General features: G+C 36.2%; 1 pseudogene; it reads right to left on the bottom strand.

The window, feature by feature from the left end:
* Positions 1-1,276: 1,276 nt before the first annotated feature.
* LOC122198648 lies at positions 1,277-19,302 on the bottom strand (annotated as a pseudogene).
* Positions 19,303-27,423: the final 8,121 nt, after the last annotated feature.

Below are 27,423 nucleotides of genomic sequence, written 5' to 3'. Positions count from 1 at the left end.
TTAGCATATGAATTTGGTTGGGGGATGCAATTTAGTGCATAGCATCCTGTTTCTTCAGATCATACAGATGAAGGTCAAGTCTTTCTCCTCCCAGATGCCCAGGGTGGGTGGTACAATGGCAGTCATACAATGGTACAAGAGAAGCCACTACCCCACATACTCCAAACCGTATGCCTCCCAAAGGCCACTGGATTATTTTTAAGAATCACTTGCATATGAAAAAAAAGTGTGGAGAAATGGACAGATTACTTGAAGGAAATAGTTCTTTATTTCTTCACCTTCAATAAATAGGTCTGTGCTTTAAAAACCTGAATGAAAATGTCAGGAAAAACTACTTCTTAGTGCTTTCATTCTCCAGCTTTATTCAGGAATCATCTGAGACCTCAAACTCAATCCCAGCTCTTGTGTCTGAAGTTGGTAAGAAGGCTTGAATTTAGACCTTGACTTTCTCCAACACTCATGGCTTGCACTCTGTCTCTGAGTCTTACTCCCTTATCAGATGCCTTGAAAATGAACTGCTTCAGTTTCACCTTAGCTTTATGCAGTCCTTTAGTTATTATTGGACTACATCAGCCAATCTGAGAAGTTCATGACTTACTCTTCTTTATTTTTTTTAAAAGAATATTAAATCATTTATTCATAACACATAATAATGGATGATACACAAGCTTTAATCCAAGCTATAGCTTTATCTGATACCATAAATTCAATTTAGACATATTGCATAGGATATGCCAACAATCATATTAACAACCAAATAAATTCCAGGACTTTGCTTGGGTGACCCTTTTAATGGTGAACTCTAGGTCACAACACATTAACTGTCAGTTCAACCACACCAATGTTTGTGGAGACAATGGCTTCTGTGCCCAAGCGGGTTGCAAATACATGTCAGCTGGAACCTGGCATCACCCTGAAGGAATCCTAACTTCATACTGTTGGTGTAGTTCACCAAGATGGCTTTAGAGTGGACTAACTTTACACAGCACATTAAAAAAAAAAAAAAAAAAAAAAAAAACAAAAAAACATTTATTCAGCATCATAATCAGATGATTACATTTAGCAATCAACAGCATGGGTGCGAAAAAAAATTCATTAAAACCCTTTGTTGGAATGCTTTACACTTTCCACAGAACAGAAACTAAAATAACCTGTTATACAATTAGTCACAAATACAGTCCTCGTGTTTTTTGCCCATACACATGAGTATTGTCTAAAACATGTCTTTGTAGCAGCTAGGCCCTGCCACCACTGTGCCTGTCTGAGTTCACAAATCTGTTGTAACCTGCAGCTTCCCTGTCACTTCTCTGGCTCTCCTCTCCTGCTAAGCTTTGTTTCCTGGCAGTAATTAAAACCTTCTGACACTGCCATAGCTACTGCTGCTGCTGAAATAGCCATAGCCACCTTGGTTTCATGGTTTGGCAGAGTAGTGGCCTCCACCACCATAACGGTCAGAACTTCTGCCTCCAAATTTCCTCCTTTCATGAGTCCAAAATTTGAAGACTGAATGTTGCAGTTGCCAAAATCATTATAGCTTCCACCACCTCCGAAGTTGCTTCCATCATTACCAAATTCATTGTAGCCATTCCCAATGCCACCATTTCTACCACCACCCCAACTGCCACCAAAGACACCTCGCCCACTGAAGTTTCCTTCATGACCAAAGTTGTCATTCCCACCAAAACCACCTCCACGACCACCACTAAAGTTTCCAGAACCACTTGGACCTCTTTGGCTGCATGAAACACTAGCCATCTCTTGCTCAGATAGAGCTCTCCTTACTTCACAGTCGTGGCCATTCGTAGGATGGTATTTCTGAATGACAGTCTTGTCTACAGAGTCATGGTCATCAAATATTACAAAAGACAAGCTTCTCCTTTTGCCACTGCCTTGGTCAGTCATGATTTCAATCACTTCAATTTTCCCATAGTGTTCAAAATAGTCTCTTAGACGTGTTCTTCAGTGTCTTCTTTAATGCCACCAACACAAATATTTTTCACAGTTAAGTGGGCATGAGGTCTTTGAGAATCTTCTCTTGAAATTATTCTCTTCTCTTTGGTTCCACACCTCTTCCATCCACTTTGCATGGCCTTGCATTCATGGCTGCATCCACCCCCTCCACAGGGGCATACGTGACTGACCCTAAGCCTCTGTAGAGTTTGGTGTTTGGCTCTCTCATCCCCACACAATCTGTAAGCATTCCCCATTGCCCAAAATGGCTCCTCAGATTCTCATCAGTTGTTTCAAAGCTCAAACCTCCGATGAAAAGCTTCCACAGCTGTTCAGGCCCTTTGGGAGACAGACCTAGATATGAGGGTGGTGGGAGGGGAGACTTTAATGATGCTTCCTCAGCAGTGTCCAGGGGCAGAAAGCGACTTACTCAACTTAAAAAAAAAAAAAATTCCCCCCAAGTATACTTTCTACAGTACTAGTCTAAAAATTTAGCATGGATTATACTTGTAGATCCAGGTTTAGAAACACATTTTCCAGGAACAGTCACTAAATGATTTTATCTGCTTGATTTCCCCATCCCTTATACTTTATGCTCTGGGGTCATTTCACATCTCTTTTGGTCAAAAATCATAGAAATATAAATGTTGATAATAGCAATGTCAACATTGTATTTTATCATTTCAAAGTACTTTCATAGGGATTAATATATTCGACATTTATGTCAGCTCTGTGAGATCTGAAAAGAATTATTCTCATCTTCATATTACAGATGAGAAAACTGAGACATATTCAGGACATGGTATGTCCTTAAGCCTAACAAGGGACGAAAGCAAAATTTCAGAGACTGAATCTGGGATTTTTTTTAAATTAAAACTTAAAGAAAAGAAGCACACTCTTGACAACACCTCAGAGAACTTTCCTTTATTATTAGTTGTTCCATGCATTTATGTTTTAACTAATCACTTGGAGTTAAAAGGAAATTAGAAGTTTATTTGCCTGAATAATCTCAAATCACTATGTGCATTCATACTAAAACATCCTTGTGTTTTTTCACATGTAAGAGATTTTTAATTTGTACCACATGAAGAGGTAGTCAGTTGTCACACTTTACATGCTGATGTTCTGTTTGATAGCAATCTATTTTTGTATTTTCTTTTATAACTGCTATAGAGTCCTTGTATTTGTGCAAATCCATTTCCATTTTTGGAATCATTAGGCATGCATAATGTAGTTCATTGCTATCAGAATTTCATGCTTATGTAATATAATTGACTCATAATAATTAGTGGGATGCTTATTTTTGCCTGAAGTTAGAAATTTTCATTTTTTTTCCTTTTTGACTCCTGGGTCAAAGATACAAAGCTAAGTAGAAATTTGTATACTTATCCTGTGGATTTCCAAAGTTCCAGAATATCTAATCAATTTAAGTCATTAAATAGTTCTTTTTTTTTTTATTTTTCAAAATCTGTAAATTCAGGAAGATATAAAACCCTTCAGATGTAATTAAATTAAGAAATTATATTGTATTTCACATTGCCTAACATAATTCTTATTATCAACATTCTTAGCCTATATACTCAAAATAATTTATTAAAATTTAATTTTAATCACTACATTGCTGGCATTTAAAAAAGCAAGACTTTTTTTTTTTTTCTTTTACCTCATCTGTTCCCAAACTTACTTCATTTGTGCATTCATGTCTCAACTATGCATTCTAAGTGTCCGATACTCAGGTAGGTAATTGAATAGAAAACTAAATAGGTCACGTCCTTGTATTGACTTTATGTATTACAGATTCTAAAGGAGTAGGTGAAAATAGCCAAGGTAGAATATAAGAAATACTATAACAGAGGTACATGTGTGTCACTTTGGTAACACAGAGGAAGAGGAAGACACACCCCATCTTCAGGTAGATTGGCTGTTGGGGAAGCTTTCCCAGAAAAAGCTGCTTTTAATCAGAGTCCTACAGTATTTGGAACAGTTTGCCAGATGTATGGTAGGAAATAGGGGAAAGGCACCAAAAAAAAAACCCCAGATATCTTAATGTTCATGGATTTTTCAAGCAGAGGGAGAAAAATATTATTTGAAGAAAAGGAAGGGTATGTATGGGGCAGGTGGCTTAGCTGGGCGGGGGCAGGGGGGGGAACTTCTAAATGTTAAATTTGAAAGGGACACCGAATGAAGTATGGTTAAATGGTGGGTGATGGGACAAGGCAGAATGTGACTTACATTCTCCTTCCACACCCTAACAGCTGCTTCACCTTGGACAAATTACTCGATAGCTGTAAGTCCTGGTTTTCATATTTGAAATGTGTGGACGAATATGTACACACGTATGTACCATTTATGGGTTTTTCAGGTTTAAATAAAATAATAAAATTTATGTGGTGAACATAGTGCTGAGTTGTACTCAAATTTCAACTATCAATACTGTTATTATTCTTATTGCTACTATGATTAGTAGGGCTTCATTCCATAGGAAGATCATTCCAGCAGCTGTGGAGAGAACTCAGTGGTAGGGGAAAACACTGCAGGCTAGGAAATCTCTTTATGGAGTATTTCATCCATTCTGTCTACAGAATAAAACAGAATAATAATACTGATAATAAAACAAAAATATTATCTAAAATAATTTTGTACCCCATACCAGATAAACAGAACCAATATTTTAGACACACACACACACACACACACACAGAGAAAGAGAGAGAGAGAGAGAGAGAGATAAAAAGAGACAAACAGAGGACAGAGATACAGACAGGGAGGCAAAGAGGTAGAGAGAAACTTATTTTAAGGAATTAACTCCCGTGATTGTGGGGGCTAGAAACTCTAAAATCTGCAGGGTAGGTGGCAGGCTAGAAACGCAGACAGAATTTCTATGTTACAATCTTCTGGCAGAATTCCTTCTCCTTCCAGAAACCTCAATTTTTGCTCCTAAAGCCTTTAACTGGTCAGCCTTCACATTATGGAGGATAATAGGCTTTACTCAGTATCTACTGATTGTGAATGTTAATCATATCTAAAAATATGTGTAACTTCACAGAAATATCCAGGCTGGTGTTTGACCAAACAACTGAGCACATAGCCTTGCCAAGGCGACACATAAGATGAACCGTCGCAATAGGGCTAATGAAACCAAGGTTTAGCACACTCAGGTGATAACATGTGAAGATGTAGTGGTATAACATGTAGTGGATAACATGTCGGAGATGTAGTGATAGTTGAAGCTGGAACTGGCATTCAAACCCCTGGTTATATGACTTCATATTCAGAATGTGTCACCCATCAGCTGTCCCATGTCCTAATAGGAGTAGATATGGGAAAGAAGGGATCCATGTGAAAACTATGACTATGTGCGGGAAATGAGGAAGCAGAAGGAGAGTAAAATTATTTCCTGTGGTTTATTTTTAATGATTAAGTGACTGGTACAGTGATTCCAAAAAGGGTCGATGGTGGGGATGAAGAAATGGTCTGTTTTGAATCAGGTAAGTTTGAGTCCTGCGAAGATCAACCTGTTACCTCCCTGAGTGAAAAAAAAAAAAAAAAAAAAATCTTGGATGGAAAAAAAAAGCATTGTTCCTTGGCCTCCTTCCTTTCCAAATATCATCTCTGCTGCGTGAAATGTCTTTCCACATTTATCCACACACAGCACCCAACTCCTCCTTCAAGTTTGAGATAGACTAGTGTCTTCCTTGTGAAGTCTTCTGAGTTTCCAGGCACACTTAGTCATCTTTCCTTGTGCCTTTATAGGGCACAGCTTTGTTAGTGCTGTCACACTCCACAGCAACCTCCTGGAGATGGGGACCCATGTCTGACCCAGCTTAGCAGCTCACAGAGTGCTTGGTCCTCAGCACTGGACAATAAGCCACCACTGAATGAATAAATATTGGCCTCCTCATTCTATTAATATAAGTATGCATATGGTTGATCAGGAGTATAAAATATTGCGATGTACTTATGGATCCTTTTAAATAGTCAGCATAAGTATGAGATAATAGGTTGACTGTCATATAATGTGTAACTATAACTATAAAGTAAAATGTTGTCCCTGAGCTCATTCATATCTCTGTTTGGTCTGTCTCAATGCTGACCCCAAATTATATATCATTCCTATATCTATATATTAATTTCCTTTCATACCGAAATGGGCAAACAAACTAGTCTTTTGTACTTTTCTTTTTTTTTTTTTTTTTTGGCATCTAGCCCAGGAATTATTTTCCTGAATTAAAATAAATAATAAAATAAAATAATAAATATAATACTTTATTTATTTTTTAATTCAGGAAAATAAGGTGGCTCTCTAATATTTTGATGTAGTTATATAACATTGTACTACAACTTAAAATTTTATAATCAAAAATTGTTCAAATTGTATTAACTAAAATTTAGTTAATTATAGTAACTTTAGAAGTACATACTCTGCTCAAACTGTAATGAATATTAATTTATTTGGAAGGAAGAACAGGTGTGGATTTATATGTTATATTCTGATTTTTTTCCAAAGTATGTATTCACTTTCAAGGCCCTGAAATTCTGTCTGTCTTTGCAGCATTGGACATATCACAAACAGGTCAGATTCTTTTAGGGGCACATAGGTGTCCAGTGAAATTGTGCTTGGCAGTTCACATACCTGGTGCACACATGAATGACTGACCACAACATCTCTTTTCTCAGTTAGAGTCACTTTGTGATTCATTTTTGCATCTGTATATGGTTTTCAGGCCAAAAAATCAATGGATTAGCAGCAACTTTGAGCAGCACAAGGGGTAAATACATAGGATTATCTTTTATAAAGACCTTAAATTTGAGTAATACTAGCATATAACATTCCAGAAAGGGAAATAGAATGCTCACTAACTTTTGTAAAAAATAATCATTCCATTGTAGTAAATAATGGAAATGCACAGATGACTTTATTTATAACCCTCAACTTTAAAGAAGCATAGAAAATATACATTCGTAGATAAAAGGATTTTTTTATTTTTTAATTTTTTTAAGTTTCTTTATTTATTTTGAGAAAGAGAGAGAGCACGAGTGAGGATGGGGCCGAGAGAGGGAGAGAGAATTCCAAGCAGGCTCCAGGCTGGAAGCTCAGAGCCCAATGTGGGGCTCGAATGAACCTATGAACCATGAGGTCATGACCTCAGCTAAGATCCAGTCACAGCTTAACCGACTGAGCCACCCAGGCACCCCTAAAAGGATATTTTTTTTTTAATTTTTTTTTTCATGTTTATTTATTTTTGAGACAGAGAGAGACAGAGCATGAACGGGGGAGGGTCAGAGAGAGAGGGAGACACAGAATCTGAAGCAGGCTCCAGGCTCTGAGCTGTCAGCACAGAGCCTGACGCGGGCTCGAACTCACGGACCGTGAGATCATGACCTGAGCCGAAGTCGGACGCTTAACCGACTGAGCCACCCAGGCACCCCAAGGATATTTTTAAATACAGCATATTCTAATGTTAGAACTTTATTGTTCTAGTTACCCTTACCTAATGTGTTCTAGGTGAAATGTTAACTTCTTTATTCACTATTCTTTTACTAATTCTTTGTGTAGTGTAAATATTCTTAATTTTAAGCCTCTAAATAAACATAGAATTACTAACTCAATAACAGTCTGTGAAATATAAAATATATTCTGTTCAATCAAAACTTTACATTTTCTTTATTATATTGAATCATTAAGTTATGTGGATAAATCACAAATTATAATGAGGTTATTTTATTCAATCCTAAATATATATTTTTTCTATAAATGTATCCTAGTCTTAAAATGAATGTGCATATTTGGATTAGTGTGTCTTATTCTGAATCTTCTCTTAGTTTTAAAAATTCAGATTTGTTTTAGCCTCTAGAGTGTTCTCAAAGAGTGCCTCCAGGAAGTTTCTAAGATGCCAGCCCTTTCTCCCTATCACATCTATAGTTTAAGGCATTTTAAGATGCTTTACATAATGATGTTGCCCTCATTTCTTTCTCTCTTGTATTTCTCAACTTTCTTTCTTGTAATAATTCAACAAACATTTACTGAGTGCCCACTAGGTGTCAGACAATCTCCTAGTAATTAACAACAAAAAAAAAAAAAGAAAAAGAAAAAAAAAAAAGAAAAGAAAAAAACCTTCCTTGATATCTTCACATATGTGGAAAGAATTAAGACGAGAAAGAGTAGTGTGAGAAAGAAGAAATTTTCTGCTATTTTCTCTTTGAAAATGTTGAAGTGGCCTGCTTCCTGAACACTTTCCAATTGGCACTGGTTTTACAGTTGATGGGATTAGAACACTATTTCTTTAAAAAATTGGTTTTGTGTAACAAATTAACACAGTAATGTTGTAATTACTCTCTTAAAGACTCATTTGTAGAAGATGTTGTATTGTTCACCCAGAAAATATTTTAAGGAAGTTTGTAAACAATATATTTTTCTATTTATTCATAAGACATTGTTGGAATGTCTACTATACAAAGGTCCTTTATACAATTTCTGTGAAGAAAACTTAAATTAAAAAATGGTACCTATTCTCAAGAAACTTACACGTAGCAAGAGAGAAATTAATATAATCAAGTTGGAATGCACATGCAAGCTGGAATGTGGACTTTATATTCTCAGTCAATAAAGACAGAATTTAGGTGCCAATATAAAACTTAATTCCATTCTTACACCTTTGGACAACTTCACATTAAAAACTCTGTGGCAAGAGCTATAAGATTTTGTTCATTTTAACTAAAGATATGCAGTCTTAAAAGAAAATAAAAGTTCAAATTCAAGATTTATTGGATGTCTTGATATTATATTCCAAAAGAGGTCCATTTCTTCCTTATGCAATGCACATTATTTTCAAAATGCTTAGACATGTTTCTAACTGAAAAGAGGCTTCAAAAAACTATAAAGTAAAGGCAACTACTTTATAAAAGGATTTTACAAATGTCTGCTTTAAAAGAAGACAAATAGTTTAAACAGACGATATGCTATAATCATAATTTACATGATTCTAAAATAAAAATTTAATCTACAAATTCATAGGTTGAATCTTTTTTAGATAGGTAATATCCAAATACATATCTTTGAAGATTCTTTATTATATCTTTTCTAAAATCTTCTGTTTCTCATGTTTCTTGTTTAATTGTATCATTTTACTTTGTTGCTTTAGTCTCATTATAAAGGTTTTTTTTTTCTAATATTGGGTGACTTTTGTTTAATCACTATCATTATTATTAATAGTAGCAGCAGTAGTCGTAGTAGTAATACTTGGAAATCCTATTCTAGTTCTAATTTGCTGTAGTCTGTTCCTAGATGTTATACAAGATGGACAGCATGTACTGCTCCTACTGAGAAGTATGTGCCAAGGTCATGTCCTCTGGATATGAACTGTTCATCCCCTTCTGGGCATAATTAGCTTCTAAGAACATTTCTCTAATCTCTTCATTCTCAGGAATGACACTGCTCCAGCTCTAGATCAAGTACCACTACAGTGAGTTCTGAGCAAAATGGGAAGAACTCAAATGGTCTAGCCATTCCAAATGTATCTCCGCCATTAGTAACCTTGACAACAAATGTTTCCAAGGCCATCGCTCCATCTTACGAGCATTGACTTAGCTTGGCACACTCTAATGCCACTCCTACTTTTGCAGTAATTATATGCTGTACATGCTCTGGGTCATGGTTTCTTCAGGTTTGAGATGTGAACATGTCTATGTTCCAAATGTTAGAACTCCCTTCAGTATTTCTGTAAAATGACGTCATTTTTTGTTGTTTTGTTAGACATCTATAGGTTTATTCTTACCTGTGAACTACCTTTCATTGAATGTTAAGTGACAGACAGAGTATATATATTTCTCACTTTATTATTTTTTTCCAGTGTTTTACCTCTTGTTCATGTTGTAAACCCATATTTATCTTTCAATACCCTGAACACTGTACTCTTTTTTTTACATAATTTGTTGCTTTAATAAAGATGTCGTTATTTGAAAATGTGTTTATTTCTTTGTTTCCTTTCCTCAGGGAATGGCAATATTCCCTCACTCTCCCTACACAAAACTTTAGTCTTCATTTCCTCTTTAATCCTATTTCCTCCATTTAAACTATCCAGTAAGGTTTTCATAATCTGTTTGTTGTAACTGTTTTTTTTTTCTTCTAATACTTTATATTAAATGTTTTCAAATTTTCCTTCACTGTCTATTTTTCACTACCACTGTTTGTTTATACATCTACTGTTTCCTGACTGGCCCATTGTATTCATTTTGGTGGTCATAGCCTTGTTTAATGTGCCCCATAATGGATTTATTTCACAACAGATAATTTTTTTCATAAAATGCAAATCTGATCTCATTTTCCAATGAATCTTTCTAAATCCTTTCTAAATCTCTTTCTAAATCCTTGATTTTGCATAGATCTCAACTGAAACATCTAATCACACTAGTGTACACACATGGATGCTTCTTCAGAAAGATAGTCTCCAGATATTTCTTCAATACATATTGATTATGGATACTAAATGTTGAGCAAGTGGACTCTTGGTACCATTACTAAAACTCACCTTCCCTCTTGTTTTCTAAGTATTTCATCCTGTCTTTAGGTTTCTCATACACTTCTTGAAGAAAAGACAACAACAACAAAAACAACAACAACAACAAACTTCCTCAGAAAAACATATAACAGTCCACTGGACACACCCTTTTTTTGACTCTTCTTATTCAGCACCTACCTAAGAAATCGCATTGGTGCTTCACCCTCCAGTAGAAAATACAAATCAGAGTTAACTTTCCAGTGTCAGATTGAGCCATATAAAATTAATAGTGTTTTCTTGGTCAAAAATGTCAGATTTTGCCAATGTTATGTGATTTAACCTAGTATGTGTAGTATTTCATTCTACAAAATACTAGCAAAATCCATTGTCTCTACCTTGTTACATTTCCAGTGATGATACGGTACTGCTGAGAGTTTGGTCTATCAGACACCTCACATGCTGAGCCACCACTTAATGTGTATTTGATTCAGATAAGATACCTTCTCTGGCTGAAATGGCTTTAGCACTTTAAAGAAATAGACTTTATTTTTTAAAGAAGTTTTAAGTTTACAACAAAATTGAGTGGAGTACAGAATTCCCATTTACCCTTCTGTCCCACACAGGACAGCCTCTCCCCACTATCTGTACCCCCTGACTAGAATGGGACATTTGTTATAATCAATAACACTACACTGGCACATCATAATTGCCCCAGATCCTTAGATTACATTGAGTCAACTCCTGGTTTTGTACATTCTATGGGTTGTGACAAAGGTCTAATGACAAGTATTCACCATTATAGTGTCATACAGAATACTTTGACCACACAAAAAGTCCTCTGTTGTCCACCTATTCAGCCTTTCCTTTCTATCGCAATCCCTGGCATCCACTGACCTTTATACACCTCCATCGTTTTGTCTTCTCCAGAATGTCATATAGTTGGAATCATATGTTATGCAGCCTTTTCACATTGGCTTCTTTCCCTTAGTAGTGTGCATTTAGAGATTGTCTGTGTTTTTTCATGACATGATGGTTCATTTCTTTTTAGTGCTGAGCCATACTTACTTATACATCCATCTACTGAAGGACATCTTACTTGTTTACAAGTTTTGGCAATTTGGGGTTTTTGTATGGACATATGTTTCAGCACACTTGGATCAATACCCAGTGCATGATTTCAGGATGGTAAAAGTAAATTTATTTTATAAGGAAAGACCAAAATGTCTTCTAAAGTAGCGATGCCATTTTGGATCAGGCTTTTACCACTTTTGCTTGCTAGGAGGACTCTTATACACTATTTAAATGGAGCCCAGTTATATTTTTTTTAATGAAATTCTCACAATCTGCATATAAAACTAGGCATTTTTTTCTCTATTCTACCAGAAAACTTATTTTTTTAAGCATATATTAAATAGATCCCAAATGAAACGAAATCTAGGAAAAGAGGGCAAATGTCCTTGTAAGGGTCAACTTACCTGAGAAAGGTTATGGTATATGATGGTAACTCATGCCAAATACCACACCTGAGTAATTGAGGAAAGCATGTTTTATGGAATATATATTATAGTTCACTTACATCTTCTTTCTGGACTCAGCCACACTAGTCTATGGCTGCATACAAATGAATTAAATTATAGGTTGCTTAGAGTTTCTCATGTGGGGGCCCTGATCTATTTTGGCACAAAGGGCCTGTCTGAGCACCACATGGGAAGAGAGACTTCCTACCCTCAACACTGAAGCAGTATTTGGCAGACTGGGAACAACAGCACAGTGCCCTCACACAGGGTGCTTCCTGTTAGAAACAGCTGCAGAGATGGCAGAAATCATCAGGGGTCGGGAATTTGACTGGAGGAGGGGACTGGTCACAGTTTTATCCCGTCTTTGAAACCATGACCTTTGAACAAAATTCTTAAGGAGTTGAGACCAGCACGTAGTGATGTCCAAGAATCAGTTGATTTGCAATTCATCGTTAAGGATTAAGGATTGATAAAAATTACTTGGGAAAAGGAATCTGTAGGGGAATAAAACTTCAAAATCAGTAGAAGGCAGTGCCTTTGAAATATGGTTAGTATAATAAGTATGAAACAGAATCTACCAGTTATAGGAATAATTAGAGATCAAATAAAATAATGCATATTATTATACTTTGAAATAGCATCCTACAGAAAGTCAAGTATCATTTATTACAGAAATAAATATCTTGTAACTATACTTTAAAAACAATTAAAATTACTGCATTTTAATGCAGTTAATATCCCTTAATGGTTAAGATTAATATAAGAAGAACTTAAAACATTATTTCATCTAGTATGTAAATACAAATGTAGTTATTTGTTTCAATTTTATATATACTTTTTCTAATCTTGTGCAATTTTTGACATTACTATTATCGAAAAGAAAAAAATGAGTTCACATACTGCAGTAGATAACTGGCCCGAGGAACTAAAAAATTCAGTGAAAGTGTTCAGGAGGGCTAACTTGTTACAATTTTTAACTTTTCACATTGAAAAAATTATCATCATTAAATTTTAAAAATGTATTCACATGTTTAAATGCTTGCCAAACTGACAGCGAGTCTTTAAATATTATTGTTTTCCTCGTCATTACACCAAGTGACACTGACAGAAACAAGGATATCTGCCAAGACGAAACATTTGTTTTTTCTTGCTTAAGAGGTAATAGAGGAGGGCCTAGAGAGTCCCCAAATACTCAAACCTAGAGGAGATTTTAGAAAGAGCTGTTGCATCATTTGAAATTTCAGAATGCTTACACAAATTTATTGTAATATAGATTTGAATTGTATGTATTTTCTATGAGAGTAAAAAATGATGGTATGCATTTGACTGATTAGAAAAGATTGTTAAATACAGTAGTGGTTACAGCATAGATTCAGGTGTGAAATTTACAGTGTCAAATCTTATTTTTACAAATTATTATCTCAGTGACCTTGGGTAAATTAACAGTACCTCTTTCACTGAGATGGTATGAGGATTTAATGAGTTGATAACTGTAAATAACTTAGAATAATGTGTTCAACACTCAAAATCAATCGGTGTAACTTACCTCATTAAGAGAATAAAGAATAAAATCGATATGATCATCTTAATAGATGTAGAAAAGGCATTTAACAAAATCTAAAAACGAGTCATAATAAACACCTTCAGTGACTTAGTTATAGAAGTAAACATCTTTAACATGATAAAATATTCCATGAAAAATCTATAGCTAACATAATACTTAGTAAACAGACTACAAATTAAGCTGATTGAGAACAAAGCAAGGATGTCTGTCTGCTCTCACTACTATTCAGTATTGTGCTGGAGTTCTTAGCCAATGCAAAAAGGAAAGAAAAAAATTAGTTCTGACAAGAACAGAAGAAAAAAAAATTTGTTTTGCAGAAAACATGATTGTTTTTATATAAAATACTAGTTAATCAGGAAAAGCTCTAAGATTACTAATAAATGAATTTAGCAAGATCATAGGGTTCAAATCAATCTGAATGACTTGATTATATTTTAGTATACTAGTAAACTATTGGAAATTACCATTTAAAAACACCACCATTCACAATAATTTTTAAAATTCATATATATGTATATATAATAACGGTAAGCCCACTAGAATGAAAATTTTAAAATAGAGCAGAGAGAAATTAAAGAAGGTCTAGATAAATGGAGAGATAGTTTATGTCATAAATTTAAAGGATTTAAATACTGTTAATACACAATGTAAATACTGTTAATACACAAGTCCTCTCAAAAATAATATACAAATTCAAGGTCCATCCCTGTAAATAATCCAAGAGGCTTTCTTATAGAAATTGATAAATTGATTTTAAAATGGACACACAAATGCAGAGGACCAAAACAGAAGACTTACACTACTTAATTTTAATACCATAGTTAGTATAAATAATTAGGAAAATGCAGTGGTGGGCAAATAGATCAATAGAACATCATAGAGAGTCCAGAAATAGACATAAACAGATGTAATCAATTAAATTTTAATTCAAGCACCATGGTAATTAACTGGGGAAAGGCTTTTCTCTTCAATAAATGTTCTAAAACAACTGAAAATGTGCATGAGGGGAAATGAATCAATGTCCCTACCTCAAATGATTGATAAAAATTAAATTGAAAAGGATAATTGAACTGAATATAAGAGTTCAAACTATAAAGCTTCAGAAGTAAACTTAGGATGATATCTTTGCAACCTCTAAGTAGGTCAAGATTTCTTTTAAAAATACTAAGATTATTAAATATGGAATAAATCATGGATAAACTAGACTTTATAAAATTTATACATTTCTACTCCTCAAAATACATACTAATAAAATGAAAAGGTAATCCAAAAATTGGCAGAAAACTAAATAGATGTGAGGTTGTCAAAACTTGTATCCAGAATTATCTATATCTGTGTTTGCATGTGTGTATATGTATGCATATATCTAACAATTCAATAATAAGGACTACAGTTTATAAAATGTGCAAGAGACTTCTGAATCCCATGAAAGGGTGCTCATGAGGGATGCAAATTAAAACCACCACGAAAAAGTACTTCACTTTCATGACTAATATTAAAGCCTGATATTATCAAATGTTAGTGAGTATGGGTGCTGTTGAATTTCAGATACATTTCTTCTGGGACTATAAGATGTTACAGTCACTTCAGAACATAGTTCGGCAGTTTCTTATAAACAAGACCTTTACTGTGTATGACCTATCAATTCCAACCCACTAAATATATGACTCAGAAGTTACTCCCAAGAGAATATTCATAAAAGCTTCATTCATTGTAATCAAAAGGGAAAAATGACATTAATATCCAGTAATGTCTTTATCCATTAATGGGTAAAGAAACTGAGGCATTCATGCAGTTCATATCTAGTAATAAAATGGACCAACTGATGCATGCAGTGACAGGAATGAATTTCAAAATTTTGTGGTAAGGGAAAGAGGCCACTCACAAGATGATACATATTGCACGATTCCATTTATATTAAACTCTAGACAGGCAGAACTAAGTAATGGTGACAGAAGTCAGAAATGTGTTTTGTACTGGAGGACTGGGGAGTATGGATTCACTGGCATATGACCTGATAAGTATACAGCAGTGATGAAAATGTTCTACAGGTTAACTGGGGTGAAGATTACATATTTCACATATTTGGCGAGCCCCCCTCCCAAAGTCCTATACGTAGAACACACCTTATTAAAAAAGAAAACAGTCCACCTGAAAGCAAGATATTTTAATTCGTGACTACTGATCTATACCAAAAAACTGTGATAAGGAATTATTATATATAAAACCACATTATGATATCTATATAATTATATAAATATATAATTACAAGTAGTTATAAAACAGTTTTATATGTATACACATAACAGCAATATAAGAGGATATGCATATATATATATATATATATATATATATTTTGGTATGAAAGTGTCTACATATATACAGGTGTGTGTGTATATGTAACATAGGTAATATGTCTCCCAGAATACATCAGTAAATGTTAAAAAGATAGTTAAAAATGAACAAGAGAATTCAATATATATTTTAGTACATTTTAAAGCCTGATCTTCTTCATTCAACCACATGTTGAAAAGTTTATGTGAATATCAATATATTCAACTACATCTTAAAAAGCATGTTTATATATTTATATATTATAGTCATTATTTCTCCACACCTAGGTAAAGCTTATTTTTAATATGTTGGTGATTCATGCAGATTATTTTAAGGAGATAAATTTGGTTTGTACATTATTATTTTCAAAAAAGCAAGGAGTTTCTTTCTCTTTATTATAACAGAATAATGTGGGTTTTTTTTCTTCCTTGTCCTAAATATTCTAAATAATTACAGTCTAAATCAAAAACACACTTAAAACCTTGGTAAGTAAATATGCCTTTGCTTCTTTTTTCTCTCCATCGGCAAAAAACAAAAGAGCAAGTATTAACTAACGTTTCCTTTAATCTTGTTCTTTCCCTATAATTTCAAATACACTTTTTTAAAATAATTGAGACACTATGAACCAAGATATAAGATGGTAGAATGTTAAGAAAGACTTAAGCCAACGAGCAAGCTTTGACCAAAGGAAAAACACATATCAGCTCCCATGACAGAATGTGAGATTGATGGAACTGGCGTTAATAATACCACTGAATGCTGATAACTTTGTGAGAATATATGAGAAGCCTATGTGGGAGGAATGGAAGGAATAGAGCCCAACACTGGAGCAGCCACTGCCCTTGTGTGGGAGAAGACAAGAGGGCACACATTATGACAGAACCGGCTGGAGAAATGATATTACCTGTATTGTTGTTTCTTTGCAAGTTGACAAGAGGCATCTTACCCTACTGTTGGCTCACTAAGACAAGCAAGCACAGCCGATGCCATATGGCAGAGTAAGAATGGGACAGTTCTGGAGCTCATATGGATAATTAGCTACCAGCAATATGTAAAGCAAAGTATGTCAGTGTCTTCCTTCTTCTTTTTCCAGATCTACCTCCCATTAAGCACCATATTCGGAATGCTTGCAAATCACGACAGACAATTGCAGGCTAAGGATTGTGTAGTGACCTGAAACAGAAGAGATGAGAATTCAAGGACTTCCATTGTTGAGAGTTTAAACTACTCCATAATACTGCTGCCTTGGCAACCAGTTTGTGTGACCAAGCAGTCTGCAGGGGACTTGAACCGACATTAGCCTCTCCCATAAGGCACAAGTGCATGCAAGTTCCTGATATGACTCCCCCAACTACCTTGTGATAAATATTTTTCCGTCCTCCCAGGGTCTTCCCTTTCTGTGTCAACATGTACTGGACATCTAATAAACTTACTAAGACCTGACTCCTTCAATCTAAATTGACCAATCTGGCCTTAGACCAGGAACCACAAAGCACTTCCCCTGTGGACCCTGATAAAAGCCTGTGCCCCAGGTACTGCGCCACTCCTGCCTATACCCTCTCTTACCCTTTTATGGGCCCTCAAGGTGTAATGTGTACCTCCTGCAGGACCCGTAAATTGAACTTTATTTCACTTTCCCTTGTTGTTCCCTGACTCACCATTGGACACTTTACTCAACAAATGCTAATTTAACAAAGTCACAATGATTGGTTTCACCAACAGAACTGGGCAGATTGAGTCACATTTGCTATAGACCCCAGAGAATGCCTTTCAGATGCAAATGGTTTTCTGACTGATGCTCCCAGGTGGGTAATTCTATATGAGAAGGATCCAGTGCTTGCTGGCCTTCAGTTGTGCTATTTTTGGCTGCTTTGCACCAACTGTGCAGGGTTTTACATTGTACTCTCATCCCCAAATACAAGTTCTGAAAAACGGCACAAGAATCCTCCTGAATCTCAGAGTAGTGATCATTGGAGCCAGTTAGAGGGGCCAAGAATGTGCTTTCCACCTATTAACACCTTGTGGAGTAAAATTCCCAAAACATTGTTAGGTCTTGGGTATATTTCCTGACTCTAAGCACAAACCCAGCTGCTGTCTGTTATGAGAATTGACTAAGATTTTTGCAGGGTCCTGGTGCACTAGTTAATGCCAGGACATGAGAATGCCAACCCCAGCCCAAGCGTGGGCTACTGTGAAAAGGTGCCAGGCAGAGCTCTTAGAAGACAGAGAGGGAGATTCCCCTTCCCTGGCCATTGTGTTTGGGAACTCCACCAAGACTCTGAGTTCTAACCAGTATGGTTGGGACACCCTCACTACTCAGGAAGGCAGGGCCCCTGACAAAGGCGAGAGTGGCTGGGGCACATGGTCTCTCTCTCACTGCATACCTTGCTGTCATACCTCATATCCCGACCGCATGAATATCACAGGTCCCATCCCTGGTGTCACAAGGTCTAATAGCTGAATACAAATGGCTGAAACACCTAGTGCCAGCTCCCCTAGAACTTATGAGGAAGTTATAAAGCTTCTTACTAAATCTATAATGCCCATGGAAGGAGTAGGTACTCCTCAGTGTGACAGCAGAACAATGTGCCAAAGTTCCAGTTCTACATTCTCAAGGCCTAGGGGCCAGTCCTAAAATCTTGCCTCCCCAATTCCAGGGAGGTCAATTGGGACATGCTGGGGAGGAAAATCTGACTTCAAGTCAAGCTAGCTTCTGGAGACATTCCACTCTGTGGGATTTCTGAGGATGCTCTCCCAGACTTACAGCTGCTAACACTATTTATAATAGAGAGGATGGGCCTCTGTCCTGCGTAAGATCAAAGGAGCAGCCACTGAAGTTAGCTGACCTCAAGGGGTTAGCATTCACCTGAGGGCGTCAAAGTTCTCCTCCTTGTAAAATATCAACTCACAAGCTTTGCGGTGGGCACAGCACATGTTAGATCTCTTCACTTTTGAGAAGCAATACATTACACATTTTCTCATTCCACCTAAGTCTACTCATGCTCTTGGGGTGCCTGGGTGGCTCAGTTGGTTGATCATCCAACTCTTGGTTTCTGCTTCGGTCATAATCTCAACACTCCTGAGTTCAAGCCCCACGTTGGACTCTGTGCTGACAGCGCAGAATCTGCTTGTGATTCTCTCTCTGCCCCTCCCCTGTGTTCTCTCTCTCTCTCAAAATAAATTAATAAACATTTTTTTTAAAGTCTACTTGTGGTTTTAGTTGCAAATCAGTGTCTTTCCATTGGTGAGAACCTCAATAAACTTCCTTGCAGCTGGCCGCGCAAGCCTTACAGCAGGCCCTGCCTTGACTCCCTCGGGGCTCAGACTTCTGAGTTGAGCCACAGGTGTGACTCCACCTCATGGGGACTAAACATGGTTCTATCTGGTTGCCCACGAGGTTCTGGATGAAACGCCTTCTCCAGATAGCAGCCAGGTACATATCACTCAAACAACAAAGTTTGACAGCCCACTGGACTCTTTACAGACAGAGGCACTATCAGTCTCACAGTTCATACTGCTTCACACAAGTCCCCAACCGCCTTGGGTCAGGGATGCAAACCAATAGCCTCAGCATGGCTACTGAGGTCTCACTGTTAAAAAGGAATGGGGTGCCATCGGGAAAGAGTTAATTTGGTGTCAAGGGCTTTTCTAGATAATAGGAGGATGTAGCATCTCCCATGCTCAGCCTCTTGCCCACTGACATTGAGGTGGGTATTCCCACAAGGGGCCCCTCTAGCAGTCAGGAGAACTGGAGGCCAACTGGCTGACGTGGAAAGGGAGTCAGTATTCTTCAACAAGAGCAGTGCCACCATCCTGCACGATGTAGCCTGCTGGCAGACTGCATCATTTTGTCCTGCTAGTGGCATGTCCCTAGTTGAGGATGCCTCCTCCTGGCTTGGCCCATCTGACAAAACTGACTGAATCGGTGGCAGCGAGCTTGGCTCTGCAACAAGCCCTAAAAATAAAATTCCAAAGAACACATTTTTTACTGATCCCCGGGTGGTAGCCAGTGGGCTCACAAGTTGGTCTGGACAATGACAAAACGATAATGTCATGATTCAAGGGAAGTCTCTCAAGATACAGCCAACTCATAGGGCCGGTTGTGATCCCGGGTGTTTGTGCACACGTGCCAGCAAGCACCAGAAGCACATTGTAAGAACATTGCAAACTCCTTATCCGAATTGCGTGCTAGTTCCAAGGCCCCACATGAGCCACCTCCTAGAGAGTCAGTCACAAATCCAGATACTACTGTTCCCCCCAGAGGGGATACACCTATTAGAAGAGTGGACCCTTATTACATCAGGCAATATGGGAGTAACGGAACTCTCTGACTGGGCATAGAGGTGCAGATCCCCCTTCACTCTGGCTCTAGCGAATGTGGTGGTAAATAATTGCCCATTTTTGTTCCCCCCCAAAATCTGGAAGGCTCCCAAGTGGGGAAACGTGCTGCTGCACTACAGACCCTAGTCAAGAAAGCAAATTGATGTTTTTGAACCACTGCACCCTCCAGGGTGGCTGGTTGGTATGCAGCTACCATCATTGATACTTTCACGGGATTCCTGGATCACTTCCTCCAGAAATCCTGCTTCCCGTCATGTAAACTCCTTCTTAATCAGGTATGTGTTCATCTTCTCAGGCCCACCAGATGTTATAGATTCAGTTTAAGGTTCTCATTTCATTTCCCAAGCTGTTCCATCATGGGCTATAGAACTTGGAATCTCATGGAATTTCCATCTAGCTTACTAGCCCCAAGCAGCTGGACTTACAGAGAGGCATAAAGTCTACTCAAACATATGCTCCTTAAGCTTTTAAATGATAAATGATCCCCCAAATGGACAGATATTTTACCCCAAACTCTAATATAGCTTAATTTTTGGTCTTCAGATTTTCAACCCCTCCCCCACCCTACTTCCAGTCTCCTCTAAGGACTCCCTTGTTAGTACGTACAGGGAACCTTAACACCTTTGACATTAGAGAGGACATCATTCACATCCACCTACCAAATAAACGCTCCCCTCAACATTTTAATTTTCCCACACACTGACCACACGATTGAGGGTGTATTGTACAACATGACTCTCTTATATCAGAGAGCCCAAGGGGACAAAGCCCTACCAAGTTGCTTGGAGATCATGATCATACAGATTTTATTGGCCCAGACAATATATGGCCCACTATCAGTAGTGAAGCTCAGGCCAAATGTGTGTGGTTAAAAACTACTACTTTTATTTATTAAAAAGTTCATTCCCCATAACAACACTACTGAAAGAAATCTCCCTATCATTACTACCCTAACATATCAGGATTGATTATTTTATATTCACCAATAATAGGCTTGGGTTTAAGAGTACTAACTTAGAGCTGAGTCACTTGTGTCCCCAGCTCCACTATGTAAAAAGAGTAGAAACTTGCACGATTTTATGTATTTTTCTCATATGTAAAATGGAGACACTATTAGTAATTATCTTATAGTCATTGTGACAGTTAAATGTGTCAGCATATGTTAGACACTTTGAATAATTCTTGACATATTAATAGACACATAAATGTTAATTACTATCATCATCATCATCATCATTTCTATAATCTTAGTCATTACTATTATGGTAAATAGAACACTTATGGTTCTATGAGTAAGTTTTCCAAGCACACACATTAAAGATATCATTGTTTTTTTTTCCTAAGTTTATTTTATGTATTTGGGAGAGAGAGAGAATACGGGAAGGACAGAGATAGAAAGAGAGAGAGAGAATCCCAAGTAGGCTCAGTGCTGTCAGCACAAAGCCCAATAAGAGGCTTGATCTCATGAACTGTGATATCATGACTTGAGCTGAAAGCAAGAGTTGGACGCTTATCTGACTGAGCCACCCAGTCACCCCCTAAAGATATTGCTAATCGTTGGCATTTTATGTACTTAATTTATCATTATTAATTCACCATTCAAAAAATGCATCATTATATTTTAGATGATTTGGAGAATAACCTTTGTGTTCATCCTTGTTTTTCCTACTTTTCAACAAAATTTTAAAATGTATATTAACAAATGTATCAAGATACAAAATTAATTGTTCTCAATATTCAATGTTAGTAAATGCACTGAGATTTTAGCTTCACAGGTAGGGAGACTGAGACATGATATGATTACTTCTAAATATCTTTAAATATGATTCACTTTGCCCATATATAAACCAAAAATTGAATTTCACTTTTTTCCATTCCTGTCTCAAAAATAAACTTTGTAAAAGAGTGCAAGTTTGGGTTTCCTTCCATCCAGTTAATCTAAATGCTGTGTGCTCAGGCTATCACTTTTGGGAAGATGATGTAAGAACGTTTCAATATATAGTTGGCATAATTGTGCATAGCTGCTGTCAAGAATTCCTAGGCAGAGACTGTCATCTGAAAAGGTTACTGTGACATTTCTAGAATATGCTTTTTCAAATATGAATGAAACATGTTGCCTTTTTGGTTGAGGGTAGGGAAGGCATGGAACCTGACATTTTCCACGGTGCCAAAATTAGAAAACAAAGTATTAGAATGCCAAGATTAATCAATCACTCAACAAGTATTTGTATAGTACCTACTTAGGTGTTGCTTGCGCTGCTCAGAACTAGCATTTTATCAGATTTAAGTGTTTAGCCAAATGAAACCTAAAAATCAAGGAGTTGCTTTAATCTAAATTATATGGATCTGCCAAGAGAATGTTCCATATGTTGGAGCTTCTGAAGTACCTGCACCCTTTTGAATGAGTATTTTCTATGCTCAGAATTATTATAAATGCAGAATCAAATTCTGCCTATAATAAAATTTTATTCTTTGAAGAAACAGAGCATGAAATTTATGCAGTTAAGATGTATATACATACATATATAGACATATATATCTCACATAAATATATGATATATATATATATATATGAAATCATTACATTGTATAACTTAAGCTTATACAATATTATAGGTCAATTATATCCCAAGAAAACTGGAAAAAATAAATAATAATTTCAAACAAATAACTTGCAATGTTAAAGTCCTGCTCTTCTAAAAGAAAAGTAGAATGTGCCAGAAGTAGAATCAGTCACTAAGTCTGGCTGTTTTTTGTGTTTTGTTTTTTTTTTTTCTTCAAAGATGTATCAGCCTTAACAAAGCTATTTAGAAAAGACTTATTTTAGGCTATATTTGTAGTGGGGATAATGGAAATAAATATAAACTGTAACACAATGGCATGGATTTCACACATTGGTTTAAAAACTCATTTGAAATCCTCTTGATTGTGAAAAGAGAGAGGCAAAGATCATGGCAAGAACCTTAGGAATGCTTCTAAATATTTCACATTGTGGAGGAGGTTTATTCAGATAATTTGGGGATGACGTCGCTGTGCTATCCTTCCTGTGGAGTTGCAAATGTCATGTTCCAAATTCAGGATAATTCCACAGCTGGAAAAGAGTTTTCACAAACTGGCTACCTGTCTTTTATTATGCTCTTATAAATCGTTAATCCTTTCTTATACAAATCCTTTAATTTAATCAAGATGACTCAGTGTGCTACTTTATGCCTAGTTTAAAATAATCCCATTTATAATAATAGTAGAAAATAAGGTTGAACAAATTATATTTATTTGCCTTTTTTTGTTTGTTTTTGCTCCTACTAATTAGAATTATGAAAAGTGCCTTTTTTACCCTGCTGTCTTGCTTAGTTGATTTCCATACCTGAAAAGGAAATAGCTAATTCAGCATAGAGGTAAATATTGTATTTATAGTCTTAAAGAAATAGTGAGATTATCAGAGGAATTGGATGTAAGTTATAACATGTATAATAAATGAGTGGACAAAGAAATTATATATATATTAACATATTAACATATGTTAATATATATTGTTTTGCTGGATTTGGTTTTGGTTGCTACATAAAAAAGTATGTGTATACATATACTTAAAAAAATTAACTATCAATGCAAGCATCTTTGCTCATTCACATCAATTCCTTGGCTCATTTCTTTGGTTTTGTTGTGGGTTCTTGATTCAAGGTTGTCTCTAGAATCTCTATTTAGGTAAGTTTGAAGGCTATCCTCTTTGCATAACAGTAACTTGGTATATTTCTGGCAATTGCAACAAGTGAAATTTACTACAAGCAATCAATAAAATAAAAATCTCTTTATGCCCAGTAGTTATGGCCTATAGGAAGTAAACAAATAAAAATACAAGAAGTAAACAAATTCAAATATTGAACCCTAGTGCCTTTGGGCAAGAAAATGGCAGTTTTCCTTCAACATTCTTTTTCATTATAATCTTTCTCAAAACCTTCCCTGATCAACAGTCCCGTTATTTGGCCTTTTCACAGCACTATTAAGGTCCCTCAAATCATGACTCAGACCCCAGTCACAGCAGACCAAATCCTGGAAAAGGAGTCATCTGTGCTTCTAGCACTTATTTCATTTTATGTCAATTCCCACTATCCTAATTTTTGGTACTTCGCTAATGTTCCAAACACATTTGCAATGTTACTTCATCTAAAATGTTTTGACTTTCTCAGGTCTGTGTGTCTTTTAAGATATATCTCTAATTTCCTAAAGCAATTACCCAAAATAATCATTGGCTAATTAACATTTACGTTTAAAATGATGGCCCAGGATAGTACCAGTCTGGAAGGAAAAAGCTTTCCAGTAAATGAATAAAAGAGTCACTGAGACTCCTCCTATAACTTTGAGTAGTTCACTGTTTAAAGAAGGAGGCAGAAATATCATATGCAAATAATATGTATATGTATATATATATACATATATATGTATATGTATATATATATATATATATACATATACATGTTTAAAATTAAGTATAATATGTGATAAATCCAATAGTACAATATTTATTAATTCTTCCAACAAATGTTTATTGAGCACCTAAACAGATATAGTTCTGTTTATTGGGCATCACAAAGAACAAAACACAAAATCCATGCTCTCATGAATTTTACATTCTATTTGAGAGAGACAGAAAATAATCTTAGTAAACAATTACGTCATGTAGCAAAGTTAGTAGTGTTAGAGAGAAAACGTATGCAGTATCAGAGCAATGAGGACAGTCTAGGGAAATACTATAACTTTCAAGTAGGTTGGACAGAGTAAGGCCTCAATTTAAAACTAGCATTTACTAAAGAATTTGGACAAGGTAGGGACGCAAGCTGGGGAAGAGAGAATGGTCAGCGTGAACTCAGGAATGCCAGCAACAACAAAGGGTCAGCTGCTGCGGCACAGGAAATAAATGGGAGAATGTTCTTTGCAAAGGCTTTAAGGATAAAATGAGGATTTTGCTTTCTACTCTGACTAAAATGAAAAGAGTAGTGTTTAGAACCGGGGAACCTCCAAATGGGATTTTGAAAATATTTCTTAGACCTCAATGCTGACAGCAGAGTGTAAGTGGGGCAAGGTAGCAACAGAGAGACCAGTGAGGAAGTTAATTGCTCCTAGTAATTGAGAAAAGGTGTGTTGGTTTAGGGTAGAATGATGGAAATGGAGAGAAGTGGTGGGATCCCGTGTATGTTTTACAAATGAAGTGAAACCACCTTCTCGGATGTGGGCTTTACAAGAAACAGCAGGGTCCAAAACGACTGCAAAGTCTTGGGTTTGAGCATATCATTGGCGTAAAAGGGGAAAGACAGCCCATGCGACTAGCTGCTGCCTCACACTATTCACATCCTGCAGGATAACCTGGTCACCAAGTGGAAGTTCTGAACTCCTCACTGCACTCTTTCAAAGCAACGGGGGAGTCCCGCCAGCCGACCAGATGATAAAAGGAGACCAAAGGTTGGCTGTATTTCAAACTCAGTTGGAACAGGCTACACTTCGGGCAGATCTGAGTCAGCGAGATTTCCATTTATGGCCACCAGGGAGCTTGGCCAGGCCTTCCTGCAGCGCCCCCTACGGGTGCCCGCCCAGGCGCAAGTCCACAGGGCAGGGGAGCTGCAGCCTATGGTCAGCCTAAGCCAGGCAACAAAGGCCAGCAAAGGGGGGTGTAGCTGGTGAAGGCATAATGAAGACATATACAGACACTTAGGTAGATGTGTTAGTCAATGAACCAGATACTCGTAATTCTCAATCTGAAATCTGAGGGGTTTAAAATTTTTGAGACTATCTTAGACATCTAATTGTTCATAATTTATATGTTTAAGTCTCCCAAGGAATCACTGGAACTCTTTTCACTGTGTGACATATCTACCTGACTATATAGACACTCAGCCTAAGAGTATTAATTTATCATTGCATAAACTTTCTTTGATATTTTGTTGAAAATAAAATCAATTGAGAATTGATTGACTTAATCGCCATTTCTAATGACTAAAGGTTATAAATCATTTTATTTCACTTATCCGAATATTTCAAGCATGATAAAGGATGGCAGAATAATTTTTCTCTGTGTTTAAAAAAGTTAATCACAGTGGAAGTTAAGTATTTTATTATAAATACTGAGTATTTTGATAACTATTTTACCATTTTTTGCATTTTCAGTAATAGAGGGATTATACACATATACAAAAATCATGTATAATTTATTATCACTTCCCTAGGGTCTAGAACACCTTTTGGTTTTTATAATAGATGCTCAAAATATTTGATGAATGAAAAAATAAATGGATGAATAAATGAAAAACCCACAGTTATCTGATGTAATCAATATCATGATACTGAGAGACATTTTCCCCATTTGCAATATAAAAACAAAAACTTAGACATATAATAACCTATGTATTGGGCATTCCTTAACAGAGCATCATGTAAGGGAGACTACTGAGAGAGTCTGAGCAGGGCATTATAGGGGTACTTTTTCATTTCAGGATCTCCAAGAAATTTAACACGTAACCTTCATTATCAAAAAATAATAGGATATCTGTTACCAAGGACTGCTTCAGAACTCTGAAAAATGATTTCTGTACAACATAGGATATAGGCAGAAAACCCGGCTGATCAATCTCCTTAACGATAATTTTGGAAACCTGATTTGGATGATACTAGAGATCACTGCTACAATTCTTAAATTTATTAAAATTGGATGATAAAAAAAAAGTGACAGAGCAAGTTAATGTCAGTTTGAAATTATCTGATGAGGATAATTAAAAATATTCAGATCAAGAATTCCAATTACTGATATCCAATATTAATAAAAATAGTTAATGCTGGAAATTTATAAACTAATTTTCAACCAAATGAATATTATGTTTTTAATCATAATTATTGTGAAATGTTTGTAAAATATACTTTCTTCTAATTTTTCCAATTTTTGTTGATTTTATTTGAATGAATGATCCTAGGACATTCAGGATTTTCTTTTCCTTCTGTTTAGTTTTTGTTTTATTTCATTTATTTTCCCTTTTAAACTTTGTCCTTTTTAGGGCACCTAGGTGGCTCAGTCTGGTTAAGCGTTCAACTTCAGCTCAGGTCATGATCTCACAGTCTGTGAGTTCGAGCCCCGTGTCGGGCTCTGTGCTGACAGCTCGGAGCCTGGAGCCTGGAGCCTGCTTCGGATCCTGTGTCTCCCTCTCTGTCTCTGCCCCTCCCCCACTTATGCTCT

The sequence above is a fragment of the Panthera leo genome, chromosome A1, assembly GCF_018350215.1.
Source record: "Panthera leo isolate Ple1 chromosome A1, P.leo_Ple1_pat1.1, whole genome shotgun sequence".
NCBI lineage: Eukaryota > Metazoa > Chordata > Mammalia > Carnivora > Felidae > Panthera > Panthera leo.
Note: the sequence above shows the minus strand (reverse complement) of the source record. Positions and strands in the feature narration are given on the sequence as shown.